Source organism: Orcinus orca, chromosome 7, assembly GCF_937001465.1.
Source record: "Orcinus orca chromosome 7, mOrcOrc1.1, whole genome shotgun sequence".
NCBI classification, from domain to species: Eukaryota; Metazoa; Chordata; class Mammalia; order Artiodactyla; family Delphinidae; genus Orcinus; species Orcinus orca.
Window position 1 is genome coordinate 84,847,159 of NC_064565.1, and position 9,013 is coordinate 84,856,171.

Genomic DNA, 9,013 nt, shown 5'->3' on the forward strand with positions numbered 1-9,013 from the left:
AACAAGGGTAACTTTATTATGTTAGGCTTTGGGGCGCTTGAAACATTCTGAGCATGCCCGCAGGAGGTCTCAGAGGAACTGTCCCGAAAGCTGCTGAGAGCAGCCACCTTCTCGACAGGCTCAGCTCTGGCAGGCTGCGCGCTGTGGCTCCAGGGACACCCCCCCTCCGACACCACGGCCTCCTGCAACCAGGATAGGAGGACTGGGTTGGAGAATTGAGTGCGTGTGTGTGTGTGGGGGGGGGTCTTTTATTTGAGTTTAGTTTAGTTTGTCTTTACTTCTGTAGAGGGCTGATGCTGGCGCTAAAATTGGGCAGCAGTTGGCCCCAAAGTAACCTGCGACTCGCCCCTCTCCCGTGCGTCACGCAGCAGAGGGTGGCAGTTTGGCAGTAGCTCTGGGAACGCAGCCTGGCAGGGCGTTGGGCCTCGGCGTCCAATTGAGGCCCAGTAGCCCCGCTCGTGTGCGCCTCTTGCCTGGGGTGTTTGTGCATTCTTGGGGCTGTGAGGGCTGCTGGGCTGGTGCGGTCCCCAGCCTCGCACTGCCCTTCCGCGCGGGGCTCGAGTAAGGACGCAGTGAATGAATTCATGAAGCAGCTCCACGGCGGAGAGGTCTAAGGAATAGCCGCCCCGGTTAAATGGGCTGCGGGCAGCTGCGGCCGACTGCCCCCTCCCCTCCTCTGAGCAGGCGTGTGGTGGCCCGGGAGCCCCGCCAGCAGCCCCCGCCCATCAGGCGGAGCTCGGGCCCTGGCAATCTCTGCACTTTGTCATCACGCCCGAGTATTTGACATTCGCAATTATCTGCAAATACCCTGATCGGTTTGTATATGAAACACTTTTTTTCCTGCCTAAAGGTTGGAATCTGGTAAGTTTCAGACAAGTGTTTGCGGGGTGGGGGGCGGGGAAGGTGACCCGGGGGAACGCGGGGGACCGGCCCGGTGAACCCTACTCGGCGAGGTGGGCGACAAGAAGGGACCGGGCTGCGTGCCGCCCCCTCCTCTCTCCGCCCTGCTCAGAGGAGAGGTCGATCGGAGGTAAGGAAGGGCCCAGGCCGCGACCCTTGGGTCCTCCTCTGAAAGGAGCGCCCCCTAATCCCTGCGAGGGGGAGCAGAGATCCCACCAGAGGCAAGGCCCCGAGGTTAATCCTCTTGATAACTGGAAAGGGCGCTGCCCGGCCTGGTTGCCGTCACCGAAAATGTCAGTCACCTGCTCTCGACCCCGCCGCAGATTTACCTGCTCAGAGAGCCATCCCAGAGAGCCCTCCGCTCCGAGCTCTTCCCCGCGCGAGCAGTCTAGGGGAAGTAAACGGCGTCCTCGTTCAAAAGAAACGGATGTTCCTCTGACCCTCCTCCATCCCTAGACGGTTCCTAAATCCAAGAGGGCAGTGCCAGCCCCGGGATCGCTCACCACTCCTACATCGCAGCTTCTGGCTACCTGCCTATTGCACAGCCCGTCTACGAAAAGAAAAAAAGGAGAAGTGGTGGGGTGGGTGGGAGGCGGGGGAGGATAAAGGAGCGAGATTACTTGTCTGATTCATCTGCTACCTTAGGAACCTGATCCTGGCCCCTGGCTGAGCCTAGGGGCCTCCAGCCCAGAGACTGGGAGGTCAGACAGTGCTCTGGAGAGGCGCACACAGCCTCCCCTCCCCACCCACCCCGGGGCTCGAGTTTTACTCGCCAACTAGCCGAGCTCCTTTGCAAGGGGGTATATCAGCAACTTCAGAAACACCAAACCCTTCAGGGAAGCCCCCTCCCCAAGCACTTAGTTTTCGGCTCTGCTGTAGACACTGGACTGAGCTGCCTTTCACATATACTACATTTTCGGCGAAAGTGGGGGCAGGAGCAGGTTGGAGAAAGGTGTGTGCGTGCGCGCGCGCGTGTTTTGCGGGGGGTGGATATTGCAAGACCTTCAAGAAAAACTGGGAAGGGAGGAGAGTTTAGAAAGTCAGTCTCTGTAACAGCACAACCACCATATCGCTGGCTTATTCTGAAAAGGAAGAGGAAGCAGGCGGGAAACGAATCCTTTCCTCCTCCCCGCCAGCTCCCTCCCAGCGCCCTCAGCCTAGGCGCCCGGGCAGAGAACCGGGCGTGTGCTGGAGAGCATCAGCTCTCCCCGCTCCGGCTCAGCCCCAGGTGGGCAAGAAAGCGCGGGCGGCTGGAGAAGGTCGTCACAGTCTCCTGCGGCACCCTTGACCCACGAAACCTCCCTGCAGCTAAAGCCGTTGAGGCGACTTCTCCACTCACAGGTCGAAGCCCCTGCCTGAGACTTCCCGGGAAGCAGCCCGCAGTGCCCGGAGCTCGGGCCTCCTTTCCCTAGACTCCCTGGAGCTTGGTCTGCGGTATGAGTCTGGCTGCAGACACCCACCCGGGCTCTTAGATTAGGCCCCGCCTCGGCCGAGGATGCCTAGGAGGCCTCTGGCTGCTCCGAGACTGCCGGGTTCTTGCCTGGGGTGGGGGGGAGGGGGGTGCGACCTCAGGAACCCCGGGCGCGGTCTGGTGACATCCACTGCGCCTCGCGCTACCTCCAGGGCTGCCCTCGGCCTGAGGAGAAGGAGGCAAGGGCAAGATGCCCCGTGGTAGGTCAAACCCTCACCCCTTTATTCCCTATCATTTTTTTTCATGTCCCATCTTTGTTAGGTGTATGGCTGCTATATTCCAGCGTCTTAGCCTACATAAAATGCCTCAAGGATTGGGCTAGGCTTTGCAAATTCGGCTTCCCTGGTGACCAATCTTCAAGATTCGGTTCTCGACCCACCCACCTCGCACGTGGATTCCCACGGCAGCTCTCAGACAGAACTGATGGCTGTTCTGGCCCAGCAGAGTGTGCATCGCTCAAATCTGCGCGCCCAAAATGCACCCTAGTCTGAGCTCTAGCACCGCGCGCTCCTAAACGAGCTGGGGGCCCCCGAGCACGTGCAAGCATTCTCCCACTTTGAAATCAATTCGCCCTCTTGTCTTTCACTCCAGACGGCTTTGCCTTCGGGGCACTGCTAGGACCCAAGACCCGGGAGAGAAGTCCCGAAGGAGAAGCCGAGGCCTGGAGCTTGGGAACTCCTCTGCTCACCTGAACTTGAGACATTCGAAGGCCCCAGTGAACTATCGGTTGTATCAGAGCCTAGGAGTGCAAGGTAGCTGCGCCCCGGCCGAGGCCCTCGATCCTGGAGGCCGGGTCTCCGAGGGCATCCGGAGCCGAGGTGGGTTGTCCTGACTACCTGCAGCGCGCGCGGATCGCAGGCCGGAGAAAAGGGCGCCGTGTAACGGGGATGGTCGGCTACCTCTCCAGGGATCGGCCCTGACTTGTTAGTAACTTAAGCGCCTCTGAACTCGGGGACCGCGTGTTGGGGCAGCTCCCTGCACACGCACACACACACTCACACGCACACACACACACACGCACGCATGCACCTCCTTCCTTTGCCTCGCATCTTTCCCTCCACTCTCCTGTCTTACCCCTACCCTCACCCCCGCCCAACCGCGGCCACACCACTTAGAGGCGCGCGGCAGCCACTCGGTTTAAGGAGCCATCGTTTCAGATGTTTATTCATAGCTAAGTGCTTATGCAGGAAAATGCTCGTCACCCGGACCGAACGCTTCCGCCCTGCGCTGGCGGACCTCGCCGGCGGCAGCTCATGGATCCCACCCGCGAAGCCACGAAGGAACGGGCTTCGGGGAGGCGGCTTTGCCACCCTGCGCTCAGCCACCGGCGCTGCTCCGGATTCCCGGTAGGGGGAGCCGCCTCAGGCGCTAGGCCAGCTCGGGTCCAGGCCTCAAGCTGGCCCTGCCGCCGGCGGCAAACGGAACGCGGAGCGCGTGTGGCCGCCTCACCTGCTCTCCAGGTGCGAGCTGCCAGTAGAGAAGGGATCACAGGGCCAAGCCCACTAATTCCCGGTTGCTGCATAGCGAAGAACATAGGCGAGACCGAAGTATATTCTTTAGATCCAGATGTAGTTAAATAACTTTGTAGGTGACGAGATTACCACCTTTGCCCATATCCAATGGGACATATATTCATTATATAGATTTCACCCCCATCTCCCACACACCCCCCCCGCCCCCAGTGGTTAAGGACTGTCCTTAGTTCCACAAATTTTGAGGTGATCTAATCCCTTCTCACTGTGTTTCCAAGTCCTTTATTTCCGGGAGCTTTAGATGGTCCCAGCACAAACTAGGAGCTCAGAGGAGACCTGCTGGCTTTGCTGTAGTAGTCTCACAACAGACTCTCTTTCTTTCTGACTCCATATGCTTAAGCAAGGGTTTGGAAGCTTTCATTTTAAGATATGACCAATGTTTAGAGAACAACCCTATTCCAGGGTCAAGAGGAAAGCAGTTAGCTGGACTGTTAGCCCACAGACCACCACACTGTGCCCAGTGTGGCCGCACAGGAGTGCTGAGGGACCAGAGACTTCCTGGTCAATACTCCCACAGATAAAAGCCTGCAAGCTCTCCAATACAAAATCCAGCCTTCCCCCAGGAACTCACAACTACCTTCTAAGAGCTCTCCTAATGCTAAGTCATCAAAGTCTCTTCGGGGAACCACAAACACAAAGAATTTCACACTTGGAAGCAAACTTAAAGACCATCTATTCTTACAGTTGTAGTTTGCTGGTGAGGAACTTGAGCTGAATACAGGCAAAGAATCACACGCCAGGTGGGAAAGCTCAAATGCCCCAAAGTCGCCTCTTCTGACCCTCAGTCCAGTACAGTTTGACTATGGGGCTTTAGATATGCACTTTACGGTGGTTATTATCCTTGTAATTATTATGTTCCCACATATTTTAGGGTTCTTAGTAAGGCATACTCCTTTAATAATATATTGATAATAAAATCTTCAAGGTCTGTGTGAAAAGAGTATTGGCTCAAAGGGAGGAAATTTTAGAAATGAAGTTACATATAGCATTGAAGCATTTGGGGGAAAGACTAAACAAAAATAGTATTGTTTTATCCCAATTTAAGAACATTGGATATGTGCAAATATGTGTCTGAATGAACAAAAAATGTGGGATTCCTGGTATTATAAACGCATTCTTTCAAGTTGTATAGTTTTTCTCCAAAAATCAGAGCTAATTTAGTGCATTTAAGTGTTTGTTTATAGATTTGTAAATGTTAAATTCTGGTGTCATTTTTAAGGACCAAGAGGAAAGAATACATACATTTCTAAAATCAGATTTGAAAAAAAATAAAAATCTAATTACTAAAAAGTTGATTTAGCCACAGTAGGGACATTTCTTGAATGAAATATTATCAGATAAGCCTAGAAAACATTCCCAACTATTTTTGTAATAAACCCTGAGATATAAATGATATTTTATCATTCTCTCCATAATTACCCTCTGATTAATTTTTGATAAGGTCAGCACAAAAATAATTATTTACAAGGACACTCCACTATTCCTATTTTGTATCTGATTCACAAAGGCAAAGAGATACATTATCAAATGGAAATGTCTCAGTCTCTTTCCATAACTAACATCTGATCTTTAGCAAATGGCATTGTTATGTCACTGAAATGGGTATTGGACAAGGAACCAATTGATTTATTGATTTCCCTTCTTCAAAGTCCTTTGGGAATTGGGGAGAAGAAGGAAAAGCATAGGTTGGCTGAGATGTGCGATACTTATTCTATCATACACATACAAAAATTATATTTGGCTGATAAAATTGACAATTCAGAAGCACTGCTTATAGAAATTCATAATGGAATGACACTAAGGCAACTCAGCTCATCAACCTGCTTACTCCCCAACCCAGTCATTTGCCCTTCCCATTTCAGTCTTTTAGAAGTTAAAAAGCACCAAGTTTTCAGTTAGCCTACACACAACAATGGCAACAAGAGAAAAAGAGGAGGTTCTCTGGGAAGGGAACAGAATAGACACGTTTGCTTTCAAACACACAATCCCGTTAGCCCTGCTCTAGGGCCCTGTAAGCTCTGTTGTATCCCTGAAGACTGACACTTGCTGTGGATCTCACAAGGGGTCTCCATGGTCCGTCGGCTGGAGTGACTTCCCACCTGGGGGGTCTGAGAGATTCCTGTGGCCTAAACCTGTGATGGTTCACAGCAGACTCATGGCAAAAGAATATAAGGCTGCTCTGATTATCGTTGGTTCTGTAGGTGAGGATTTCAAAGCCTGGCTCCTTTCAGCCTCAATCACTGAACCGGTTTTTGAGGAGAAAGACTTTAATCCGAGTCCTCTTAAAAATACCAACTAAACCGCCTGGAGAAACTCTACATTGTAACCTCTGCCTAGGAATTACCACACACAACAGTATCTACAGCAAAGCTGAAACTATACGAATAAAAACAAACCTCAGACTTCCTCTCCCTTGGCACTCCGTGTGGGTGAGCTGCGTTGAATAACAGGGAAGATTTACTCGAATGCATTCTAAACACAACTGCATATTACCTACTTTGTTTTTCCTGTTCCCTCCCCTACTCCAAGAAGAATTGAACCTCTTTGCCTTCCATAGCTTTCTATTCATTTAGCTCAATCCTCTGGGTTTAGCACCATGATCTAGGAAATCCCTTCCCACTAAGGTGAGTCCACGTTTCTCCACCTGTGTCTGTGGGAGTGGGTGGAAGTCTACGGTGAAGAGTTTCTCTCTCTCATTCCCCCAGCAGAGGGGTGAGCTTCCAGAACAGGTAATTCACTTTACCCTGGTCGTGCTCCCTCACCCTTCCTGGAGGCTAGACTCCAGGCATTCTCTTCTCAAAGAGACATTGGATGGAGAGGCCTGTGAAGAAGAATCTGGAATACTGCCTGCACCTCTTTCCTCACCCAGAAGACTGGTGGTGAATAAGATGTTGGATAGGGAGTATGATGGAAAGGAAAGGAGAACTCTGACCACCCTTAAGGAGGTTATGCCAGTGTGTGCTGGGAGCTGGTGCAGGAAAGAAGTCTCTTTTTAAAAAGATTAAACGTATTTAAACAATAGTATCCATCTTCCTGTAATGGTAACTTTAATGACTATGAAAAATTCTTAAAAATAATGTAAATATTGGGGGCAATGAAGCATTATGCTTCGGAATTTTAAACCTATAGTGTACATCAATTCTGTCATTGCCACTTAACTAGCAGTGTAAACCTGGGGAGGTTAACTTACCTCTCGGATCCTCATTTTTCATATCTGTCCAATGGGCATGATACTAATAGCTATCTCATAAAGCTGAGAGGATTAAATGAAATGCTCTATGTAAGTTGCTTAAAACAGCTTTTAGAACATAGTAAAAACCTTGAGAATGTTTACTCTATTATTATGATGTGGGAATTCCTAATCCAATTGGCCTTCTCTCTTTCTCTCTTAATTCATACTGAAAAATTATTGAGTGAGCAAGGAGTTGAAGGTTAGATCACATTGTTCTCTTAGATCCAGTTTTTTTTTAAGACAAAATAATGCAAAGGACCTTATAGCACTTCATCACCAGTGAGATTTTTCTGAATTGTATTAAGCATCTGTCTAGAGCCTTTTCCTCAGCTGTTTTGTACTCTTTCTTCCCCTACACTGGAGGCTCCTCCGCTGGGCAAGACGGGCAGAGGTTAGCAGGACTTTCTTCCAAGAGGTCATTTCAGAGGACTGTGCTCAGGCAGGTAGAACTTATCATATGGCCTCAGAGTTGTGATATTATATTGGTTCAGGGTAAAGAAAAAGAAATGCAAGATTCTTTGATTCTTGCTACAGGGACACAGGGTGTCTTATCAAATGGTGAGAAGACCTAGGCTTACTATGAGAAACATCTCTCTGCATTAAATTTGCCCAGGCACCGGTGTTGTTTGTTTGCTGTTGACAAAGAAATAAAATATTGCCATTTCCCTATTACAGTCATCTGATTTTAGGGAACAAAATGGTTATACCTTGTTGGGTTAGGCGGTATTCTCCATCCGGTTTATAAATTCCTCTGCTGTTCTCACTGTGGTCAGATTTTTCTCTGGGTTGTGTTCTTTTAGCTACACTGAGGCCACCAGCAGCCCCAGAAGGGCACAATGACAAAGTAGAGACTTCAGGGGCAGCAAAACCAAATCAGAATTCTCTTCACTTACCTGGAAGACCAAGCACAAACCCGTGGGGGCCATGCTTGAAGCGGCCTCTCCAGCCTTTCGCAAAAGCAGAGCAGACTGTACGGGCTACCACCAAAGACCCACTTCTTCTGTCCTGCGGCTTTGTGTCTCTTTTCCTGAGGATTTCTCAAAGTCTACACACTAGGTCAAATCAGCTTGCGGCAGGTTGGTTAGACACCTGGCCTACCATTGCCTTTGACTTCAGATGTAAGTGTTCAAATGCAGAGTCGTGAGGCCCAGGAAGAGGCTTTCGGAGGGGAAACACCCAAGACGCTGTTCTGTATGGTTCTCTCTTTGATTCAATGTTTTGTCCTTTGTGAGCTCTGCCTAGATATCTACATCAGTTTGAAACATTCATACAATAAAATTTCAATGACCTTCCAGACGGTGTGTTCACTCCCACAAACCAAACACAAATTGATTGCTTTTTACCAATCAATTCTCTACAGCAGCTTAAGGGCAGACACCACTAACACACGGGGAACCCTTGTCCCTGGATGAAACCCCTCAGGCTCTTTGGGGTGGGTTGGGTTATTATAAACTAAAGCCCAGCTATGGAGCCTGAGGTAGCAACTCTCACCCTTTGCCTCCCCTTCTGCATAACAGCCATTTGTTTTTATTGTGCCCGTATTGTTTATATTTTCAGTCCTGGGGAAGGGAGAAGGAGAAGCAAAAGGGAATGGATCTGGAATGATGGCCACCAAACTGGATTGACCGAAAGGCTCAGGTCTCTGCTGACACTGGGGACTTCAAAACCCAGGACTCAGAGCCACATCAGTTCAACAAATATACTGAGAAGCTACTGGTTCGTACATTCCATTGTTCAGCTATCTTCTATCTCAAGGAATAATTGAAACAACTTCAAAAATAAGAGCTATGAATGTTACTAGATGCTTTACATGTATTATCTCATTTAATCCTTAAAACAATACTGTTAGATAGGTACTATTATCATCCACATTTCACT

The 9,013-nt window shown here is 49.8% G+C and overlaps 1 protein-coding gene and 1 long non-coding RNA gene across 2 annotated transcripts in view; one reads left to right on the top strand and one right to left on the bottom strand.

Moving 5' to 3' along the window:
• The window catches only part of SATB2 (SATB homeobox 2), a 201,623-nt gene extending 200,219 nt beyond the window's left edge, over nucleotides 1-1,404 (bottom strand). Inside the window, exon 1 of the mRNA XM_004262884.3 lies at nucleotides 1,230-1,404. The gene's annotated coding sequence lies outside the window, so the exon portion shown is untranslated. The remainder of the gene's footprint in view (nucleotides 1-1,229) is intronic.
• Nucleotides 90-8,429, top strand: LOC125965021 (uncharacterized). The gene is made up of 2 exons (XR_007478463.1): nucleotides 90-861; nucleotides 2,963-8,429. It is a non-coding gene; the product is annotated as an uncharacterized LOC125965021 (long non-coding RNA).
• Nucleotides 8,430-9,013: the final 584 nt, after the last annotated feature.